General features: G+C 42.2%; 1 protein-coding gene across 6 annotated transcripts in view; it reads right to left on the reverse strand.

Moving 5' to 3' along the window:
• Positions 1-24,885, reverse strand: part of CCBE1 (collagen and calcium binding EGF domains 1) — a 262,780-nt gene that overhangs the window by 177,137 nt on the left and 60,758 nt on the right. Inside the window, exon 1 of one of the 6 annotated variants that reach the window (XM_063716923.1) lies at positions 12,309-12,445. The exons of 3 other annotated variants lie outside the window; for them this stretch is intronic. The gene's annotated coding sequence lies outside the window, so the exon portion shown is untranslated. Of the gene's footprint in view, positions 1-12,308; positions 12,446-24,885 lie in introns of those variants that run through there. 2 more of the 6 variants (XM_063716922.1, XM_054538033.2) reach the window with 2 other exon arrangements.

The raw sequence follows: 24,885 nt of genomic DNA on the forward strand, positions 1-24,885 counted from the left end.
TGAAGAGAGGGCATATCATTAAGTGCTAAATTGCAAGGTATGGACTTTAAATCCTAAAGGAATTCAGAGAAGACAGACCTAAAGGAAACTCCTAAATCAGGGGCTTAAAGTGGGGAGTGGGGTGGGAAGGGCAAAGACCTGCTCTTATTGGAAGTAACTGGATTAAAAATAGGAGCATGCACTGCACCTGTGTATCTACACCACCTGCAGGGGATGGATGGGGTGGGGGGTGGTAGAGGATAACTACGCAACTACATAGTAGCAGGCAGAACACAGGAATCATTTTGCCACCAGTTAAAGCTGTGTCAAGGTACAAACAGCAAAATATGTTTTCTGTCAGTTTGGTTTTTTTTGTACCCTTGAGAGGGATTTCTGTATACAGAAAAGATTCAAGAGTTGTTTTGTCTTATTGATTTTAAAAATTAGTATTCAATGTATTGAAGTTAAAATTCAAATTCCTGTTTTTCTCTGAAGAATATAGTTCAACTTACAAATCTGATTCTATGTAAGCAAATTTTAAACAATTATTTTAAGGGAAACTTACAAGTTACACTCAATGTTTTAAACTGCACTCAGAAATTTTGTATGTTCCATTCCTTTTAGACTTCAATTGTCTAACTTTTGGAATTTTAATTAAAAATATCAATATAGAGGCAAGGCACAGTGGTTCATGCCTGTAATCCCAGCACTTTGGGTGGCTGGGCAGGAGGATCACTTGAGCCCAGAAGTTTGAGACCAGCCTGGGCAACATAGTGAGACCCCATCTTTATTTAAAAAAATTAAAAGATATCAATATGGTTAGATCTTAATGACTTTCACGATCCCACACTTGTAACTCTAAACCTCTTAATTACTTTTTTTTTTTTTTTTTTTTTTTTTGAGACGGAGTCTAGCTCTGTAGCCCAGGCTGGAGGGCAGTGGTGCAATCTTGTCTCACTGCAAGCTTGGCCTCCTGGGTTCATGCCATTCTCCTGCCTCAGCCTCCCAAGTAGCTGTGACTACAGGCACCCGCCACCACGCCCGGCTAATTTTTTGTATTTTTAGTAGAGACGGGGTTTCACCGTGTTAGCCAGGATGGTCTCAATCTCCTGACCTCGTGACCCACCCGCCTCGGCCTCCCAAAGTGCTGGGATTACAGGCGTGAGCCACCACGCCCAGCTTTAATTACCTTATTAAAATTGAAGCACAAAGATGTTTTTCTCTGATAGGTGCTTTTTTTTTTTTTTTTTTTTTTTTTTGGCAGGGGGAGACAGTCTTGCCCTGTCACCCAGGCTGGAGTGCAATGGCACAATCTCAGCTCACTGCAACTCTGCCTCCCAGGTCCATGCAATTCTCGTGCTTCAGTCACTTGAGTAGCTGGGATTACAGGTGCGCACTTGAGGTGGAGTCTCGCTCTGCACTGTCTGGAGTGCAGTAGTGTAATCTCGTCTCACTGCAACCTCTGCCTCCCAGGTTCAAGAGATTCTCCTGTCTCAGCCTCCCCAGTAGCTGAGATTACAGCTGCATACTGCCATGCCCAGCTAATTTTTTATTTTGGTAGAGACAAGGTTTCACCATGCCGGCCAGGCTCAAGCTCCTGACCTCAAATGATCCACGTGCCTCAGTCTCCCAAAGTGCTGGGATTACAGGCATAAGCCACAGTGCCTGGTTCTCTAATGGGCAATATTTTCTTTTTTAAATATCAATACATTTAAAGAACAGATGTACCCAGAAAGGTCTTTAACAAAAAGTGATTTACTTAACATTGTTTTTTCACATAGTTCTAATTTAAATTTAAAACACACTTAGCCACTAATAAAACAATGGTGTCTTCCCAAATAATGTCTGGGTTGCCTTCCCAAGCTACTTTTGGAGGGTGCTTTTCACTGGCTGGTTTTGCACACTGACCAGGATCAGGAGTAGCGGACAGTTGGGTCAATTTTTCTCAAGACCCATGCTATGGCTGCTAGTCAATGAAACTCACAAGGAAGGGCCTCAGAAGCACATCCTGAGCTCTCAATCTTGATCTAGTCTAAACACTGATTGAAATTCACTTCCTTCAAGCCTAGTTTAGATTTTGTTTCTTTGGTTCTGAACCCATCTCTAAGACTTTGTGGTCACAGTCCGATAGCTGAGCTGAGGACGCAGTCCTCCTGACTTCAGTTAATATGCTATTAAATGGGGTGACATGACCCAACCTACATACATCTGTTTATTTCAGAACCAATGTTAATATATGAGAAGCATGTGTCCCATCACAATTCATTGTGTTCTCCCCCACCTCTACAACAAACCATAGGATGTACCATTTCTTAGTCAATGGCACATCTATACGTTCAAGCCAGAAACTCTGAAGTCTTCTATGACTCCATTCTGTCTCCCACTTAATACATCCAATGACAGACAAATGCCTGACAACTATGTGTCCACTTTTCTCTCTTCTCCTTCCTTCTTCTCCACCTGCCCTGTCGATGGAGACCAGAACTTCATCAAGTCTTGATTAGGAGACTAACCATGGCTGAGCCTCCTAGTCTCCCTCTGTACTTGTCTTCCACTCTGTGGAAGTGACCATGGGAAAACACTGCTTTGATGGGTGAACCACTGGGCTTGAAAACCTGGATGGTTTCCTACCATCTCTAGGATCATCTCTTAGGATTTACAAGGCTGTTCAAAGCTTTACTTCCTGTTTCATTCTCACCCAGAATCTGTTGCTTTTGTTCCCTAACACCATGCTCATTCACGCTGTGTAATTTCACCCACACAATTCTTTCTGAATAAGTAGCTTTCTGTCTACTCAGATGCCATTCCCATTCCAGAGTCATTTCCAATGTCATCTGCCTTTTCCTGGTCAAGACCTTCCTGACCAACTGTTGAGGGAAAAAAAAAAGAGAGAAGAGATCTTAAAGGTGTTTTCACTGCATTTGGTATATATTTTGATTGCACTATACTACAGTTAATTATAAGTTTGTTTCTCCTAAATTTGTTGTGAGCATAGGGCCAGGAGTGGACTTATTTTTTATCAATATGATACTTGGCATATAGTTTATTTAACCTGCTGCCTTGTTCCATAAGGTATAAGGTTATTTCTTTTGCCTGCCCTCCACTAATCCCCCCTACTCCCAGTCACTTTAGAAGGCAAGATTTACTAGGGACCTTTGTTTTGTTCATGGACATAGCTAGAATAGTGCACATGGTAGGCATTTAATATTTGCAGAAGGGAAGGAAAGAATAAGAAGGTTGAAAGTAAGCAAGCTCTTATAGAGCAAAGAGGACACTTACCAAGGGGACTATTATTAAACCTAGGTTACTTTAAAAAATCCTACTACCGTGGCCACATTGGGATTAAGAGGAAAGTCTAAGGGCATCACAGAATCTCTAGTAGCTGAGCTCGGCTGTGGTCCTATAACAAGTTACAGATCCTATGTGGTGGGCACTCTGGCCTCCTCCTGCTTAACATATTCTTGGGGCATCCCAACCTGAAGATCTGGGTTAGAGGGAAATGTGCTCTTAAGAACCCTCCAGAGCTGTAGAGTGCAGGGCAGCCCTGTCAAACCAGCGAGGGCTGCTGTGGGGTCATAGTGGGCAGAGTCGGGGAGAGAGCTCAAGAGATGACCGCTTTGGGGAATGCTCATCTTAAACAAAAAGTTGGCAAAATGGAAAAAGAAAACAAAGGGGAGCCAGAGGCGGCCCTGAAAAATGATGGCTAAGTGATTCATGGGAGACCCCAAATGTGATTAACACAAGTTCCAAAGTAAGAAATTTCAGGTTAAATGGCATTATCTAAAATATGTAAAAAGTTGGATCAGCTTCAAGTATAGATATTAAGCACATGACCAGCTAAAAAGCTGCCCCTTTCCCTTCTCAGAGAACATGCCTCCCCAAGGAGGAAACAGGTCTCCCAAGCTAGAGACAGGCAGTGCCATCTTGGCTGGAACTTGTCTCTTGTGAAACTCCCCTCAGGGGCTAGGCGCCAAACCCATTCCTCAGTCCTGGCCCTAAGACCCAGTTGCCTTTATGCTTCTCCCCCTACAAGTGAGAAGTTCGGTACACAAAAGAGTCTGTTAAGGTTGGAGGGGTGCCAGGATTAGACAAGTTGCATTAAGTTTCCCAGAAACGGATTCTTAATGTAATAACCAAGGAATTTCACACAATGGCCACAATGTAATAAATGGACTGCCAGATTTAATTTCAAAGCCTGTTCGGACGGAAGCCTTTCTCATCCTGACTTTCCTGCAGACCAACTGTGTCATGTTGGGCAAGTCAGTTCATCACTCCAGACTTCGGCTTTCACATCTGCTAAATGGGAAGGATACTGCCTGTCATGCCTGCTTCACAGGGTTGCCATGAGCCACCGATTCTCAGCCTTTGCCATACAAATCTAGTTATCTAGGTTTCATCCCAAACCAATTAGATAAGGGACTGGAACTCAAGATTTAGTAGTCACATAGCTTCCCGGGTTATTCAAATAAACAGCCAAAGTAGGAAACCTCTGCACTATACCAGTGTACAGTACAAAGAAGAGGGCAGTAATAATCAAGATCATCACTGGAACATGGCATCATATGATTTGGGGTTGAAAAAGTTATGCTGAAATCTCCTTAGGAGCAAAACCCATGTTTCTTTTGCACGTCCCATTATTACCTGCAAGCTTTAGGCATTCAGTAACATTTTTTATATCAAATGTAAATTTGAAATCCTTACAAATCCTAGTCTTAGATTCTTTGTTTACTAAAACTACCTTTGGAGATGTCACCTCCATAACCACCCATCAGCCCAGCCTATGGCAAAGCCACCATCTTAAAACTTGCCCAAAGGTCAGCTTCAGAGAAACAAACAGGAAATGTGAGAAAGGTGGCTTTAATCAAAATGGAGAGAAATTGCAGTTTTCCACCAGGGAGGTAACTGCCTGTCTTTGTCTGGCCAAGAGCCAGTCACAGTGCAGGGGCTTGGATGAAAGCCAGAGACAAACACTGCTTGGGGCTACTTTTTCAGAGATGGGTTAAAAGCAATGCCCCTGCTGCTCTGGCTGGCCTTTGACTCAGGATCCACACCTTTTCCTGGAGAATTTTACCACACAGGCCTTTAGATTGTAGGCTTATAAGGCATCTTCATCAGTAGAAACAGTTTTCAAGACAATTCTTCTCTGACTTGGGGATTGCTAAAGCCAGACCTGAGCCATACTTATCACAGGCCTCCACCTCCGAAAATCCTGTTTGATTTATTACCACTGCAGGCTGAAAAGACAAGGCACAGTGCTTGAACTAATCAAGCCAGTATGTGACTTTCATGTCATGCAGAATTAATCAGAAATTCCATACATTGATGACTCATGCCACTTGCCTCAACGTAAGGTTTGAGGACAAAGTAGAAGTGGAATCCATTTACTCTTTCAAAGTAATTTAAGACTTTGGAAATCTAAGAAAGATAATCAATTTTGAACTATACTTGATTATGTATGAGGTAAGTGTCCCCCATAACGATGGATTAATTTTCTATGTTAATTTTAGGGTGGTTTCCATGCACTTTAAAGATGTAAAATTTGAGCTCAGTGCAGTGGCTCATGCCTGCAACCCCAGCTACTTGGGAGGCGTAGGCAGAAGGGACACTTGAGGCAAGGAAATTGAGACCAGCTTGGGAAACATCAGGAGACCCACTGCTATTGAAAAAAATATTTAATAAATTAAGATGTTTTCCATAGAATCTAGTTTTTTAAAAAAGAAAAAAAAGATGCAAAATGTAGAGTGGCAAACTCTTATTCCCATAAGTCTGCAATCTTCAGACGCACACATCTGACATATCCTCCTTAGAAAAGTTTATTATTTATTTATTTATTTATTTTTTTGGAGACAGAGTCTAGCTCTATCGCCCAGGCTGGAGTGCAATGGCACAATCTTGGCTCACTGCAACCTCCACCTCTCAGGTTCAAGAGATTCTTCTGCTTCAGCCACCTGAGTAGCGGGGACTACAGGTGTGTGCCACCACACCCTGCTAATTTCTCGGTAGAGATGGGGTTTCGCCATGTTGGCCAGGCTGGTCTCGAACTCCTGACCTCAAGTGATCCACCCACCTCAGCCTCCCAAAGTGCTGGGATTATAGGCATGAGCCACCACACCCGGCCTAGAAAAGTTTTTTTGCAGCTAAACCTTGAGGGCCATTAAAAAGTATCTGTATCTCTACTTAGGATAAGAGGAAGTGCTCAGAATTTATTATGTACATCTGTAAACTACCCAGTTTTTTTTATAACTATAATTATCGGAGACTGAGAAAGTTTACATAACTATATTGTACTTCACGTGTAGTGGAGAGAGAATATCTGTTGCTCCAGGTATTGGATTTCAGTGTTATATTAGGACTGCTAACTGTTCATAGTTACAGATCATCTAATAAAGCTTTCATGTTTTTAGCAGTTAGAAATTAACTTTTTCTCCTGTAAAATGAAGTTAAAGGCAAATAGAAAGTAACCTGAAAATGTGAATATGTATTTAGCCTCAAAGTATCTGTTTACTTCAAAAGCATAAATGATTTAATCATATTAAAAATGATGCCACCATTATATAGTACATGTTTACTTGAATTCTAAACTAAAGTTTTAAAACGTTTTATTTTTCCATCTCTAATTACTTGGACTATCATGTGAGGAGGGGTACTAAATATTTATGTTTTCCAAATTGAAAGCCAGGTGTATTTATTTATCATTATTATTATTATTATTATTATTGTTTTTTTAGAGACGAAGTCTTGCTAATATTGCCCAGCCTGGAGCACAGTGACTGTTCACAGGTACAATCAGGCCACACTACAACCTTGAACTCCTAGGCTTTAGCAGTTGTCCTGCCTCAGCCTCCCCAGGTAGCTAGGACTACAGGTGCACACCACTGTGGCCAGCAGAAAGCAAGTTGTTTTAAAGGTACATGTTAAATAATACTTCCTTCCTCATTGGTTTGTAATATGTGCTTTATTATATAAAGTCTCAGATGTAAAGTTCTTTCTATGATTTATCCGGTTCCATTTAACTGTACTTATTTTAGCCAACACAGACTTAATTTTAAAAAGTGATCTTAGTGTTTTGTTCTTATCTGGTCAGACTGGTCACATCTCATTATCCTTGTTTGGAATTTTCTTCCAAATTCTCATTGGCTTATGGTTCCAAGTGAGTTTTAAATGTGTTTTAAACTCAGTGATTTTTTTTGAACTCCTCTTGTTTTGATGAGGTAAAGGGGTCTTAAACTATTCCAGCTGAATTTATATCTAACTTCATTTTTGATGAAACCGTTTTTATAAACTCCTAGTGGTCCACATCACTGAAGAAAAGGGACCTCAATTCTTCCAACACAAGCCAGACAAGCAGGTAGGGAATTTACGGCAGAAAGTTGGATAAGAGAGGACAGTATTCCCAGTCCCATTCAACACTTCCACAGCTTTTGATCTTCACCATCGTAAGCCAAGTCAAAAGAGGGAGGGGAATATGAAAGGAAGGAGTTGGGGAGGGAAGAGGAGGGATAGAGGGGAGAATGAACATGCACATGCAGAAAAAGAGACACAGTTTTTCCCCATGTGAGAGCCTTGACTCTAGGCCCCTTAAAGCACCCTCCTAGGTAGCCTAGAAGTTTCTCCCTTCACCTCTGACCTCAGTGCTTCTTCATGCTCACTGTCTTCCAGTGCTGGGAGAGATTACCCTGCCTAAACAAGACAATCCTGCTGCTTCTAGGACTCTCTAGGACCATTTACCTGGTTGGAGGAGAAGAATTTGAGTAGGTAGAAAAGGGGAAATTTCCAGGGCTAGAATGTGGCCACTGCCCTGAAGTCCTCAAGAGAGAAAGCTGAGACCCTCATTATCTTAGAATGAGTTATTTTTGACCTACATGAGATTTTTTATCCTAATACTATATGTAGCAGGATCCCAGGACAGGTGCTAATATGGTTTGGTTGTGTCCCCACCCAAATCCCATCTTGAATCATAGATCCCACAATTCCCACGTGTTGTGAAAGGGACCTGATGGGAGGTAATTGAATCATGGGGGCAAGTCTTTCCCATGCCATTCTCATAATAGTAAATAAGTCTCACAAGATCTGATGGTTTTATAAAGGGGAGTTCCCCTGCACAAGCTCTCCTGCCTGATGCCATATAAGACATCCCTTTGCTCTTTCTTCTTCTGCCATGATTGTGAGGCCTCCCCAGCCATGTGGAACTGTGAGTCCATTAAACCTCTTTTGTAAATTGCCCAGTCTCAGGTATGTCTTTGGCAGCAATGTGAAAATGGACTAATACAGGTGCCAAATGGGAAGAGTTTCCAATAATAACGTCCCTGCACTGGCCAGGGCTGTCCAGGCAACTGGACTTCAATTTGCCATAAAGGAAACCACAAAGGGTAAGGCAGGGAAGACCACAGGAGGAGTGACGGAGCACACAGAGTTCAACTTGGCATGTGAATGGCATCTGAAGTCATGGCAAAAATGTAACCTGTCTAGAAGGCTCTGAAAGACCACACTTCTCTTAGAAGGGATTCCCAGGACTCCAGCAAAACAGAGCATGTGACTGTGGCCCCGGGGCTGCCAGGAAATGATGTATCACTCACTGAGGGACCCAGCTCTGAAAGAAACAGCTAAAAGCAAACTCCCCACACACTCAAACCAAGGAGGTGAAAGAGTTCCTGCAGTTGTGCTTCATCGGCAGATGGGCAGGTGGACAGTCCATCAGGCAAGATGAATCAGTCCCTCATTCCCCTTGGACTTGGGCTTGAACTAATCACACTCATCTTTCTAGGTGTCCCCACTGCCTGACCACCTGCTCTGGGGCCACTGGAGTCATTGGTTTTATCCTCACATCCACTGAGTGGAGCTGCTCATAGATGAGATTCCTGAGCTATTCCTTGTACACAGAGGCGGCAGACATGTGGATAGATAACCTTCAATAATAATTGCTACAACTTACCATGCATCTATTCATACCTCGCATTATATGGGCTATAACTGAATCCCAAAACAATCCTTCAAGTAACACAGGATTGTCTTCATTTTACAGGCAAGCACAAAGGCTCAGAGATGTCACTAACCTACCAGAGTCACACCATCAGTAGTAAGCAAACTCATCTCTCTCCGACTCTGAAGCCTAACCACCCTCTGTCACTTACATGGCCAGAGCCCTCAGTGAAAAAAAGGGAAGGCCTATTTTCTTTAGTCTTTTCTTTTAGTCTTTGCCTTAATGTCAGAAATCAAACATCAGGAACATCAGCAGCTTAACTCCATTCGGGAGCCTGCTGCACAAGTGACAACAGTAGGCAACATACAGATGTCATCCTTGGGGACAGAGACCAGCCATGGACTTACCCTCACATCCCATCTAAATGACACCCCAGCACTATTTCACACCCTCAAAACTACTATGCAAAGAAGTCTGTTTAATCTGTCCTCTCAGACTCCTGGCTCTCACTATCCTGGCATTGAATAATTCAAAGTCCACCTTCTCTCAGCACCTTCTCTGCATCTGCTCACCCAAGTTATTTTCTCTTCCGTGGCCACCTCCAAGGGTGATCCTGCCTGTTACAAGGGTGTTCAAGAGGACCTTCACTTGCAGGGCTGACATGAGGCTGCTCATGTTGAATACTGTACAGATGGAACAATGAGCACCACCCTTTATAATGATCTGTCCAAACGAGCAGCCTGCCCTACAGGGTAGAAGTCTCCTGCAGTTACATCCTTATTTCAACCCTGTCTCTACCAAAAATACTAAAATTAGCTGAGTGTGGTGGCGGGCGCCTGTAATCTCGGGATTACAGCTACTCGGGAGGCTGAGGTAGGAGAATCACCCGGGAGGCAGAGCTTGCAGTGAGCTGAGATTGTGCGACTGCCCTCCAGCCTGGGTGACAGAGTGAGACTTCATCTTAAAGAAAGAAAAAAAAAAGGCTGGGCGTGGTAGCTCACACCTGTAATCCCAGCACTTTGGGAGGCTGAGACGGGTGGATCGCGAGGTCAGGAATTTGAGACCAGCCTGACCAACATGGTGAAACCTCATCTCTACTAAAAATACAAAAATTAGCTGGGCGTGGTGGCACGCGCCTGTAATCCCAGCTACTTAGGAAGCTGAGGCAGGAGAATCACTTGAACCCAGGAGGCAGAGGTTGCAGTGAGCTGAGATCGTGCCACTGCAGTCCAGCCTGGGTGACAGAGCAAGATTCCATCTCAAAAAAAAAAAAAAAAAAAAGAAAAAAAGAAAAAAGAAAGAAAGAAAAAAAAAAAAAGCAGATGCCAGGGTCTGGGGGAGGGAGGGAGGGATAGGGAGAGAACAGAAAATTTTTCGGACAGAAGAAACACTCTGGATGATACTATGATGGAAAATACACGTCATGATACATTTATCTAAACCCACAGAACATACAGTGACAAGAGTGAAAACTAACATGAACTATGGACTTTGGATAATACTGATGTGTCATTTTAGGTTCACTGATTGTAATAAATGCACCACTCTGGAAAGAGGGCACAGAGTGTTGGTAGTGAGGAGGAAATATCTATCCATGTGGAGTCGGGAGTATATGGGAAATCACTATTCCTTCTAGTTTTGCTGTAAATCTAAAACTGCTCTAAAAAATATCCTTTTTTAAAAAATGTAGGAATTAAGGATGAGACAAGCTCCCTGATTTCACTGGTTACCGCTTCTGCTGTCAGTTAACAGCTGCCATTCTGTGTCTATCTTGGGTCCTTCAGAAATATTTTCTCCTCCCTTGAATCAGTCAGGTCTGCTCTATCCTGGTCTCCGATTGTACGAAAGGGAACTGAGGCATGGCATGTGGTCAGGGCACTTGTCCAAGACACCAAATTGTCAGATGGCAGAGTAAACATTCAAATCAGCTTCTTTTTGAACCCACCCACTGTGCGGTTTGCACTTGGTCACCTGCCTCTTACTGAGCAAAGTCTGGACAAGGATAAGATGTCTTCCTGGGTCCTCTGAAGGAACATGTTCACATAATGCATAAGCCCAGGTAATAATCAATGGCTGTGAGTTTCTTTCAAACTCTCACAAGTCTTATCCTGTACGTGCTAGGAGACTCTTGCTACAGATCAGCACAAAAGCAAGGGATTGGAGGGCAGGGGGCTGAGGGGAGAACATTTTGTTTATAAATTGTTTACCATTAAGCGCATCTACCAGCAACAGACAGGGGAGAGTCTGCACTATTGAAAACACGGCTGCTTTGTTTTCAAGGACACACATGAATTCAAAGGAATGCCTGATTTTGCAATAAAAAAACACAAGCTGAAAATAGAAAAAGAAAGTCACGAGCAGCTCCTCACTTTGGGAGAGATGGGCCAAAGCTGTCAAAATGAATTATGTGGTTTTTATTAATCATGTTCCCCGGTGCAAACACCCAAACCACAAGACCACTAGGAGTAACCTGTTCCAAACAATATGGGAGTGACGGAACTTAGTAGTGGAATTACCTTTCTGTATGAAAAGGAGGGTGGTCTGCCTGGGCCACGGCTGAGGTCACCAGAAATGCAATTTAAGAAGACATCTAGCTGCCTGCCCAATTTGTGGAGCTTCTGGTATGGAAGTGCTTTTCAACTCTAGCTGCTCTCGTTCTTTGCTGCAAGGCCACAGGTCTGGAAGGAAACACTATTGATGTTTCATTCTCATTGGCTAGACCTTCACAATTTAGCCTCAAATTCTCTTTGGCCTGTGACATAACCATTCCAAGGTTCTGACAATATGCTTGGGACTCTGCTGCAAATGCAAGGGCATACTAAAGTTGCAATTGAGGGGATGGCTGGGGGGCAGGGGAGAGAGAATGTGAGCATCAGTACTGATACATGTAATAGATTTATGTTTTTTAAAGTTTTAAAAATATATTTGTGATTGTTGGAACTACCAAGATCTGGTGAACATAATTTTGCAGCCTCAATATATTCCAGGGACTAAGACAACAAAACAGAGTTAGGCTTCCTGCCACTGAGGCAGAAGGCCCAGTGGAGTTTTTAAATATTGCTATGGTGGTGGCGGCCACAAAACAGGATGACTAGGTCCAAAGGGAGTCTCAGCTTCCTGCAAGTACAAGTGCGTTGTTTCAAGGATGAGAAACTTCACATACGAAAAACAAAAACAAAAGAGAGCCTTGGATGAGCTCAGAGACACTCTTGTCACCAGCCACTTTGGTGACATTGGCTAGGTAAGGTGATTCTACCTCCCCAGCTTCAGTGTTTACCAATCCTCAGTTATCCCTGTAACCACCTGGGCTGTTTCTTTGGGTTTTCTTAAATATAATTCACTAGCCTTAAAAACAGCAAACATTAGCATGGATAAAGTATCAGTCATGTTTATAAGTTGATATACTCACACATAGCTATGCAACAGTATCAACTGGGCTGTTAAAATTCACACAGTTGAGTCCCTGGAGGATGGGAACCCCAAAGTGCTAATGGCTTTAAAAGCTTCTCAGGCATTTCTAATACGCTACCAAGTTTGACCACCATGGTAACAAATGGAAAATGGAACATTTTGTTACCATGTTTCCATGGTAACAAATGGAAACCAAAATCTCCTGCTATAAAGACAAGGTAAGGTCAACACAGTGGTATAAAAATTGTAGCCACAGGCCGGGCCGGTGGCTCACGCCTGTAATCCCAGCACTTTGGGAGGCCGAGGTGGGCGGATCACAAGGTCAGGAGATCGCAACCATCGTGGCTAACACGGTGAAACCCCGTCTCTACTAAAAATACAAAAAATTAGCCAGGTGTGGTGGCAGGCGCCTGTGGTCCCAGCTACTCGGGAGGCTGAGGCAGGAGAATGGTGTGAATCCAGGAGGCGGAGCTAGCAGTGAGCGAGATTGCGCCACTGTAGTCCAGCCTGGGCTACAGAGCAAGATTTCGTCTCAAAAAAAAAAAAAAAAAAAAAACAAATTGTAGCCATATACTGATGCTTGCAGGGACTTCTGGAGATTCACCATCTTATTTGAAAGGAAGCTGTATTAGAGAAAAATTAAAAGCAAGCACCAAACTCAGACCTTTAAAATATAACCAAGGAGACTGAATTAGTTCTGAAAAGGGGAACCACCTTCTCCCTGTCTGGATCAACATTCTTGAATGCAGAACCAGCTGCTGGGAGAGAGATGAGAATCTCCCAGGGACCCGCCAATCCTTACATTCTGTATTTCTAAAATCAATCATTATCACACTTAGGTAACTGCTACGGTCTGAATGTCCCCCAAAATTCACGTGCTGAAACTTGATTCCCATTGTGTTGGTACTGAGGGGTGAGGTCTTTGGGGTGGTGATTAAGTCATCATGAATGATTACTACCTTGTAAAAGAGCCCATGTAAGGACACCTACCCAGCCTATGAGGAATAGGCTCTCAGACACTGCACCTGCCTGCACCTTTACCTTGGGATTCCCGGGCTCCAGAGTTGTGAGAAAATGAATCTCTTTTACTGTATTTTTAAATTACCCAGTCTCAAGTATTTTGTTATAGCAGCATGAATAGACTAAGACAGTAACACAAGAAAATCCTGGGGGCTAAAAATGCTACATAGACATGCATCAAAGCGCAGAAATGGATAGTCCAAGATCTATGATGGACAAATAAACAGAGGGCACTCAATTTGACCAATCTTAGTATCTATTTCACTTTAAGCAAAATGTTCCTGAAAAGAAGGAATTAGTTTTGTAAATAAAGTTCCACCTTAAAGTACTCGTTTATTTATGGAACCCCACAGTAAGTGCTTTGGTAAAGTAAACCACTCCACAACGCATCTGTTTTGAAAGTCCAAGCTTTTCCTTAAGGTAAAATGTCCCTTTACGTGCATTTTTCAGTATCCAGATAAAGGTGGAAATGGCGGCTGACGTGGGGGTATTTTCAGGGGCAGGAGGGTGAGGAGATTATAAACATGACAAGAGCAATAAACACTTATCAGGCTTTTGTAGCCCTGGCACTGATTCCACACTTCAATATGGAAAATACTCAAATACCACTTACTCTGTGGTAAGAATCTCTAAGAATTTCCCAAGTGTTAGCTCCTTTAACTCATTTAGTCTTAACAATGAGTTTTAGCATCATCCTTATTTTACAGAGGAAGCAATTGAGGCCCAGAGAGGCTCATCACCTGGCCCAAGGCCATAAAGCTAGCAAGTGGTAAGGACAAGACTGGCCTTGTGGCCCTCTGACTCCAGAATCCATTCTCATCCACTACACTATGCCACCTCTACGGGAATTTACTTGTCACATCCTCAAAGAGCCCTGTGAGATAAGAACAGTGTTCCCATTCTACAGACAGGAAAATTAAGGCCTGGAGGGGTTAAGGGTGGAGCCCTTGATTCCACAGCAGAGCTTGGGTTTGGACTATCCTGGTCCTGAACCTGTGCTCTTAGTCACCATGTCTTCAGCCTCTCCACAAGCTTCCCAACTCTGTCCATGGTCTTGGGATTGTGTGTCCATCCTGTTCTAGATCTCAACTAGTTCATGTTGATTTAGTTGATCATCCTGTTCTAGAGCTCAATTTCCTTATCACTATTCTTTTGAATACTCTTCAATTTCATAAAAATATAAAACAATCCATCATTCATCAGTTCAGCAATTCATGGGGTAACCTGTGAGGATACTGCAAATTTCAGTCACTCCCTCTCATGTTAATCCTGCTTAGTTTCCTAGTGATATATGTACCATATTGCCCCATTCTGAGTAATTATACAGAATACAATCTCATTTGAAATGTCAAAAATTAGAAGACAAAACTTGTATAATGTAGTCTAAATTTTTACAAAAGGAGAAAGAAATACGAATTACTAAAATGATTTTAACTGAGTTATTTTGCTAAAGCAGTATATTTCCTTAGTTTATACCACCTTTTTACATCTCATTCTTTTCTTTCAGTATCAGAGTGGATACTACTGTGTCCCCCAAAAAGACATATCCGAGTCCTACCTTCCTGGTACTGGAGAAATAGGTGTTGTTTCTTATTTGGAAATATGGTCTCTGCAGATGCTGTCAAGTTAAGGTGAGGTCACACTGGATCAGAGTGGGACCTAATCCAATGAATAGTGTCTTAAGGAGGAAACCTGGACACACACAGAAACCCAAAAAGAAGGCCACATGACAGACGAGACAGAGACTGGAGTGAGCAGCTGCAAGTCAAGGAATTCCAAGGCTTGTCAGCAACCCCCAGACGCTGGAAGCAGCAAGGATATGCACTCCTAGTGCCTTCAGAGGAAACTTAGCCCCACAGACACCTTGATTCTATCTTCTAACCTTCAGAACTAAGAGGATATATTTCTGTTTTTTTTAAGACACAATTTGTTGCCTTAAGTTTGTTACAGCAAACCTAGGAAGCTGATACAGGCATATTGAAAACCATACTCAAAGTTATTTTTAAGTGCCAGATTCTGCCAGGTGCAGTGGCTCACGCCCACAATCCCAGTACTTTGGGAGGCCAAGGTGGGCAGATCGCTTGAGCCCAAGAGTTCAAGACCAGCCTGGGCAACATAATGAGACCCCGTCTCTACAAAAAATACAAAAAATTATCTGAGTGTGGTGGTGCATGCCTGTAGTCCCAGCTACTCGGGAGGCTGAGGCGGGAGAATCACCTGAGCCTGGGGGTAAGCTGAGGCTGCAGTGAATTTTGATCATGCCACTGCACTGCAGCCTGGGCAACAGGGTGATATCCAGTCTCGAAAAAGAAATCCAGATTCAGACTTCCATCTTTTTGGATATTGTTTATTTTTAATTAGTAAATGTTACACAAGGATCCACTAAGTGGAAGCTACTATTTTTCATTAAACATAATAAGGAGAATATCTTTTTCTTATATTGGATTCTCTTGGGACAAAATGGTATTTTTTCCTAACTTTTCTCTTCCAGTCTTATTGCCCCTACTCCGAGACACGAAGTGATGGAAAAAAATCTATCTTAATGCTCTTCCAGCCTAAAGATGGCAGCTCTTTACCTGATCATGTCAACAGTCCAATTCATGCTCCTGACCAACAGGGCTGCCATGGACATTCCCTGTAACCACCGTGATGTCCATGGCTTTGTGGGATGGACGGGAGTCATAAGATTGACGTGACAGAACATGTTCTGAAACCTGGGATCAGGCCTTCTAATCTAACCTGAGACAATCAAGCAGCCTTGGGAAAGGGCTTCTTCATTCAAGTCAGCTCCTCACCCCAGGCCCCAGACCTGTATGTCCAAGTGCCAGTCCTTCTTCTCAAGTGGAACAAAATCCATGCTGAACTACTGAGCTCCCCAAATCTGCTTTCTAGGCCACCTGACCTGCCCAGCTATAACCAAAAACTCAGAGCCATCCTTGACTTCTGTCCTCACCCCAAATTAGCAAGTCCTATTAGTACCACTTTTAAAACACTGAAAATCCAACCATTTGTCACCTCTCCTCTGCTACCTCTGAGCTCAGCCAGCACCCTCTCACCATTATCACTGCCACAGCCTCCTAAGGGATCCCATTTATACCCTTTTCCCCTAGGATGTATGCACGGCCAGCAGCCAGAGTGGTCTGGGACATACATGAGATCCTGTCACTCCTCTGTTCAAACTCTCCAAGGGCTCCCATGCCTCTTGGATTAAGAGGTGCCTACAATGGCTCATAAAGCCCACTGACCTCATCTACTCATGATACTCAGTGAGTCTCAGGCTTCTTCCCTGCTGCTAACTAAAGGCCACTGCACTGCTAATTTCTTCTTCCCAGAATCATCTTCCCCCAGGTATCATGTAACTGACTCCCTCATCTCTTTTTGGTCTTTGCTCAAAGGTCATCTTCAAGGAGACCCCCTCAGAAGACACTGTGTCACTACAACTCCCCCTCCCACCCATTTCCAGTTCTGCTGTTTTTCACTTCATTTTCATCATTTCATCTTCCTAATACATAGTATGTTCAACTGAGTGTGCTGTTTATGTGACTCTCTCCCTTTCTCCTTCAGAGAGTAAGTTCCTCAACCACTGGACTTTTGTCTGTTTTGTTCATGAATATGTTCCCAGGATCTAGAACACTGCCCAGCACAGAGCGAGTTCCATGAATACATGATTAAGAAAGGAGGGGTAACGGGAAGTTATATCATCTCAAGACATACCTTCCATCAAGAAGTCACTTGCTTTTAGCTAACAGAAAAGTCAGGAACAGAAAACAGCATAGTATTCTTGAGTGGTCTCCGAGAGCCCCGGCTGGGAGATGGTTTCCTGAGAAGATGATGGATTATCAAACAGACAGGCACATGTGCCTGGAGGTTCTCAACAGCTTGTCGGGGGAAAGTGGGCTGGTGCCTTCAGGGGGAGGTAGCAGGCGAGCCAGGAGGGCCCGTGGAGGATGTGTACGCTGAGTTTTTAGGCCCATCACAAACTTCATCCCAGCTCTCTGCCTGACCATTTATTAGCAAGGCTCTGAAGAATGGACATACTGCAGGGACACACTGCAGTCTGCAGGGAAAAGAAAGTTTCCAGAAAAGGAGCCTACTTTCTATTTTGCAATACCACTGACAGAACACACTCTACTGGCTTGCCAAGATCCAGCTGTATAAGGAAACAGGAGTTTTCCAGGCCCCCTGGGGACCAGTAAACCAGCCACCATGTGCGGCAAAGCTGTGACAAGCAGGCAAGACTTTGACCTCTGCCTCATGCTCGTGCTCTTTTAGGCTCTGAGATTAAAGGGGGCAGCTCGCCAACAAACCGCTGGCAGGAGGAAGATAAATTTATTACTTGAAAGCCTTCTGGGCAAAAAAAAAAAAAAAAAGTCATTTAATCTTCCTTCATAAACAGCTCTTTTTATAACACATTTGTGTTGAGATCATAGTCAAGGTAATTAGAAACGTATTTGGTCTTTACTTTCTCATTAAGGTGTTAAAGTGCTGGCAATTTGCTCTAAAATTTAGTGGCTTAGGACAACCACCATTTTATGATATCTGACACTTTTGTGGGTCAAGGATTTGGGCAGGGCTCAGCTGGGAGGATCTTCCGTTTGGGTGTGGCATCAAAGGTCCCATTGTGTCACTTAACTGGCAGATGGGCTGGGCTAGAGGATGCAAGCAGGCATTCTCATGTCTGGTATCTTTGCAAAGATGGCTGGGACTGTCCACCAGAACAAATAGTGTGACCTCTCCAGCATGATGGTCTCAGGTTGAACCTCCTAAGTGGTAGATCTAGGCTCCAAGATCCAGGGTCCCAATGAACAAGGCTGCATGTTCATGTTTTAAAACCATCACAGGGTTGTTCCTAGATTACCCACACAATGTATCTTTGATTTTGTACCCAGTGGAATTCAGGTGCTCACTGGCCTCCCTACCTATCAACTCAATCATTCAGCCATTAATTAAGCCCGTTCAGATATCTAGCAATGTGCAAACACTGGCAGGTATCAAAGGAAATGGCACATGGCCTGCAATGAGTGAACCTATACAATGGCCAAGGTCATAGACATCTGTCCTTTTAGCTTGCCTAGCATCCAAGCTTTATTTTGGAAATGGTACTTCCATTTTCTTTTGGGGAATGATGACTTTTCCTGTCATCTCATGCGATTCATGTGGTCCCACGACCTAGATGTGGCCAAGCAGAATACAATTTACTTGCTCACTCTCAGCATAGCAGTTGTTCAAATATTGATATGTAGCTCAACAAGAGTAAATTCCAGTACTTTTCTATAATCTGGAGGAAAAAAAGGCATGAAGGATAGCGAGAGGGGAGCACCAGAAAGCAATTTCATGAGCAGAACCAAGGGAAAGAGGCTGAATCCTGATGACAGGGTTCAGGCTGCCTGAAGCCAGCCTATCCCTAGAATTTGCAGTTACATAAGCCAATAAACTTCCTTTGTTGGCTGTGAACAATTCTGAGTTGGGTTTCTTTCACTTGCTACCGAGAGTCCTGACTTGAATCCAGGAAACAATGAGAGAGGACAACATAATATTGGGATCAATGGAAACACTCCAAAAGATTAAAAGGAGCTTATGGAATGAGCCTCTAATGCTAGATGTCAAAGGCCATTGAAATAAGGATCTCTGAGCAGTAGAGCCCAGATCAGCTACCTGCAAATCATACCATGCAGGTTGCAGCCTACTGGACTATGTGAGAGCAGCATGGTTCAAGCCACTTTGCTGCAACTCACTCCAAAATGCCTACTTCTTGGCCTCTTGAATTAAACCAAATAACACCAGCCTAAGAAGCATTGGGCACTAAATAGCTTTGAGTTGCCACCTTTTCCCACTAGGTGGCAGCTCTGCATCAGGGAGGTAGAAATTTGGGGTCTGACAAACTGACTAGAATTAGGACCCTTAAAAGCGAAGTACTGGTGGTTTGGATGCCATCTTAGAGTAAGACGATAATAGGAAATGTAAGATGCCAAAAACCTAGAACAGTCACCATTCATTTAGTATCTACTCTGTATTTAGCATTGGGCTGCTGTGTCCTGTGGATTCAAACAAAATCCAACACAGATATCCTTAAGAATTAAAATATTGCTGAGAAGCCAAGACCAACCTGCAAAAGCTTTAAGGTCCAAAACAAGACAACAAATAACTAAGCATTGAATTTTCTGCTCTAGGCATAAAGGGCTGTAGGGATCTCCACAGTTTCAGTGTTGGAGTCCTCCTAAGCTATTCACTTCATTGATAAGGAAACCGAGGCCCCCAAAAATGACACAACGGCCTCAGGATCACGAGGGCACTGAAAGCTGAGCAGCCAAGGAAGGACTCATTTGTAGGCATTCTGGGCTGGGACCTGACAATTGGGAACAATCTGGTTTTTTTGAGACTGAGTCTCGCTCTATTACCCAGGCTAGAGTGCAGTGGCTCACTGCAACCTCTGCCTCCCGGGTTCAAGCGATTCTTGTGCCTCAGCCTCAGTTGGGATTACAGGCATCTGCCACCATGCCTGGCTAATTTTTGTATTTTTAGTACAGATGTGGTTTCACCATGTTGGCCAGGCTGGCCTCGAACTCCTGGCCTCAGGTCATCTGCCTGCCTCGGCCTCCCAAAGTGCTGGGATTACAGGCCTGAGCCACTGTGCTCAGCCTTTAAGTTTTTGTTTTGTTTTGTTTTTGTTTTTGAGACGGAGTCTTGCTCTATGGCCCAGGCTGGAGTGCAGTGGCACGATCTTGGCTCACCGCAACTTCCAACCTCCCAGGTTCAAGCTAGTCTCCTGCCTCAGCCTCCTGAGTAGCTGGGATTACAGGTGCACACCACCACACCTGGCTAATTCTTATTTTATTTGTTTTATTTATTTTTTTTTAATAGAGACGGGGTTTCACCATGTTGGCCATGCTGGTCTCAAACTCCTGACCTCAGGTGATCCACCCTCCTCTGCCTCTCAAAGTGCTGGGATTACAGGTGTGAGCCACCGCACCTGGCGAGGAACAATCTTCTAAAGCAGAAGGGCATAGGAGAGTAGAACAAGGGGAGGATCGCAAGGGACAAGTCAGGCATTCCCTTCTGAGACCAGTGTTTTTGAAACTGCCTTTAAGCATTCCATGCTTAAGTGATTTGATTAGTAAGAGGGGACAATCCAAACAGCCTCCTCCTCCTTCCCTGGGCACAGCTCTCAATAACTCACACTTTGGGAGCTTGCAGGGAGAATGTCTTGTAAAATCAGCTGTGGTGATGAATGTAAAAAGCAGGTTTGAAGCAGTGAAGCACCAAACAAGTATTTATGCAATTACACAAGGATGATATTTTTTAATTAACAAGAAAGACTAAAACTTCCTTATTCTTATGCTGCTAAGCTTGCAACCAATTAGCTGAAAATAACAGTGGTATATTTCTCCATTCCCAGCTCTTACATTTCCTCTCTGGTCTAGTTCTCCCTCCAAGATCACTGCTCTGAGAATCACTGCAGATCATTTTTCCAAGGGCACATTAGTTTTCTCTGGTCCAAATTCAGGCGTATTGTTTCATTATTTATTGCCAACAGCATTAGTTCTTCCTCTTGCTATTGCGCTCAGGCCCATGCCGAGACTAGAACATGGCCTTCCTCTATCACCATCTGTACATTTCATTAAGCCGTGTTTTCAGGCTCCTCTGGATCCCTCATGCAGTTAACAAAGGATACTCAGCCAGCAGTGACCCTAGAGGCAAAACATTGAGAGAACTGTCTACATTGTTAAGAGGTCAAATAGCCAACAGAATGAAGCCAATCCATTCAAAGACAGGCTGCTTCTTCCTAAATTAAATACACACACTCATCTACTATTTAGGGGTTTTTTTTTTTTAAAAAAATAAAACCTATGCATAAAATTTTATACTGAAATATTAGAATTATCTTATGGTATCAACATTCCACTCGGCATGAGACCCAAATGTAAGTGACAGATTTTATAATTGCATAAACTCTAAAACAAAGGTGATATGATACGTTGACTTAACATAGGAAAATGTTTATCAAGTTATAGATACATGTGTGTGACCCCAAGGTAGACATGGCCAATATTGGAACTAAGACAGGTCTGGCAGATGTACCTACAAAATTGCAGGAACTGCATTAAATGTGAGGAAGAAGTGAAGGACTTCTCAGAAATTGGGGTCTCAACAGCCTGAACATACTAGGGACCTGAATCCAACTGGAGAGAAAAATCTGGAAAAAAATGTGACAAGCTAAAACTCAAACTGAAGCCAAGTATAATCATTTTGAAAAATGGAAATGAGGCCCTCAAAGGTCTATACTCTTAATGAAACAATGGGTTTAAAAAACCACAAACACAAAACAAAACAAAAAAGCTCTGCAAGGGGAAGCAGCAGGGAAGCTTACTCATTTGGGCCTTAGCTGTAGACAGAGAAAAAGGCCTCCCCACTGTGAATCTATCATCATAGATCTGTGTCCACACAGCTTCAGGGACTGCATTTAGACTAAATGCATGACCTGCGATCCCTAAAGCAACAACATTAACCAAAAGTGGTCTCAATTTGAAGGCACTTCCAGGTATCTGGCAGAAGCAAACAAGTGTCCCGTGGAGGCCTGCTCTCAAGCCAGGGCCTTTTGGACTGCCACAGATTATGACGGTTAAATATGGGTTCCCAATAAAAAGCGAAAAATACCGAGGAAAGCAAAACTCTGAGCTAGAGTTGGTAAAAACAAGAGATAGCAAAAGAGAGAATTAGCATACCCAAGGATATCAGATTGGCATCTTCAAATGCATAGTATAAAGTAACTAAATTAGAAATACCATTTATTTAAAATAATTAAACTAAAACATGAGCGAGGAACAAGAGTTAAATGACCAGGAAGATTTGAAAAAGAAACAATTACTACATATGCAAAATACATAATCACTGATACTAAAAACTCAAATAGGTCAGATAGAGTCGACACAGTTAAAGAATGAATTACCTACTTGAGGAAACATCCCAGTACATAGCACGAAGAGGAAAAAAATGAAAGAGGGATCAAGAGACAGGGAGATGGAATAAGAAGGTTGAACATATGTCTAATTAGAAACCCAAAAGAAAGAAGAAACAGAAGATAACAGCTGAGGGTTCTCCAGATTGATGAAAAACACAAATCTTCAGATTCTGAGAGCACAAGAAATTCTAACTGAGGAAAGAAGGGACCTAGATATAAGCAAAGTAAAAAGTAGAGACAGCAAAGCCACTTTAAAGGCAGAGAAGAGATTGATTACTTCAAAGCAACGACATTTTGATATTAGACTTTTGCAGCTACAAATGGAGGCCGGGTGACAATGAAATCATAGCTTCAAAGTACTGATGGGAAACCCTAGCAATCTAGAATTGTGGATATGGCTAAACTGACATCCAAGAAATTAAGCAAATTATATTTTTAGCAAACAAAAAGAGAAAGTAAAGTACAAACAGTATGTCACCATAGGACTTGCTAAAGGATGTATTTCATCAGAAGGGGTAATTATCTCAAAGGGAAAACTGAAATGAAATAAGGAAAAACAAGCAAACTGATAAATGTGGAGAAATTTTTTAAAAATAAAGAAGAAACAGTAATTTAAAAAAATCTAATTTCTGGGAATTGGAATAAAGACATATCCCAAAATACTGATCAAAAATCACAGATACAATGGAAAGGGATGATCAAAACTAAAATATTCTAATAAAATACTGTATTATTCAGGAAGAGAAGAGGGTATTTGTAAACAATAGACACGAAGGTGATTGTTCACCTAAGAGTAACCCACTAATATCTGGAAATGGAATGTCTAACTTCCACAAACTGTAGAGGAAGAGTATTTTTAAATTAAAAAAAAAAAGCACAAGATAGGAAAGTAAAATAAAGGCAGCAGCTGCATAGAAAAAGCACAAAATGACATGGCAGAAATAATTTATCGGAAATGCCAATAGAGTTTTAGAAAAGAGATTAGATTTTAGAAACCAAATTCTAAGCTGCATGTTATAGCTCATACCTGTAATCCCAGCACTTTACGAGGTTGAGGTGGGAATGATAGCTTGAGCCCAGGAGTTCAAGACCAGCCTGGGTAACATAACTAGACCGTCTCTATTAAAAAAAAAAAAAAATTATCTGGTGGGTACCTGTAGTCCCAGCTACTCAGAAGGCTGAGGGAGGAGAATTGTTTGAGCCCAGGAGGTTGAGGCTTCAGTGAGCCATGATCATGCCAACACACTGCAGCCTGGGCGACAGAGAGAGACTCTGTCTCTAAAAAAAATAAAGCTCTAGCTCTGAACTCCTTACATAAGGCATATCTAAAATACAGAACACAGACACAGAAGAGAGGGGTGGAAGAAGAAAAAAAGCTATATTAAAACAAGATAAAATAAACATTGAGGCAAGAAGGCAAAAAACACTTAGGATAAAGAGTCATTTACATTTTGGCACTACCTAGAAAAGAGGGGAACACTTTTAACCACAGACCCTGCCTCAAATAGGTCTGTGTGAAACGCACACAGCAATACATTTTGAAGTTGTCCCAGATCTAGGCATCTGGAGATGAGAGCAGAAATTCTCTTTAACAACTTTTATCCAAGGCCTTAAGAGTTCCAAGGAATTCACACATAAAGATCCAAAGACAAGGACTTACTGTCAAAAGTCACAAACACAAAGGAAACCTAGACAGAGCAAGACTTACCACACATTTAATATTCCAAGAAATGAGAGGCCTCTTTCAAGAATACAGTAAAACCAACATTTATAGAGAAACAAAACAGAATGTTTACCAACACATCCTCACACTAAAGTCAAGTCTTCACAACATACTTTGGACAGAAGAAATATTATCCAACATAAAAGATCCAAGATAGAAGGAATAGTAAGCAAAAAAGAATCTGTTTATACATGGATACAACTAAACAGATACTGACTGTAAAATAAACAATAGTATCTAACTTGTGGAAGGAGAATAAGATATAATTAAAATACTGGATGACGACAGCATTTACACTAGGAAGCAGTGATTACCTTCATAGTGTCTTTCAATGCAAATAATTATCATTAATCTTTGGTGTGACTTCTAATATTCTAATGAGGTTTGTGTGAACATTCCTCTGGGTAAAATTCTACAAGTTTTTGAAGCAGAATTTTCAGCAAATGCTGGAAGTGTAATTAGAGTTCTCCCAATGCATTACCTTAAAAAAAGATCAAAAATGGAGGTTATGTAAATAATCTGCACACATAATTCAAAAGGTTGAATCCCAGAAGTACATTTGGAATTTATACAAACAATTATAAATCAAGTTCACTTTATCTGAAGACAAACAACATGATCTTAATTTTTCATGATCTTTAGTATTTCTATCCTTGGTGCTATATCTTTCACTATTAGTTTCTCACGTTTTAATGTTCAATGATGTTACAATTCTTGATCCAATAAAATTAAAATTAGAGGCTTTGCTAAAATGAAACACAATAGAAGAAAAGTAATAAACCATGTTAACAGTATGATTTATCCATCAATTACACAGAGGTGTGTTAAAGTCTCAGTCAATCCAAAAGTAAAACACACCACACACACTCTCAC

The sequence above is a fragment of the Pongo abelii genome, chromosome 17 (assembly GCF_028885655.2).
Source record: "Pongo abelii isolate AG06213 chromosome 17, NHGRI_mPonAbe1-v2.0_pri, whole genome shotgun sequence".
In the NCBI taxonomy this organism is placed as follows: Eukaryota; Metazoa; Chordata; class Mammalia; order Primates; family Hominidae; genus Pongo; species Pongo abelii.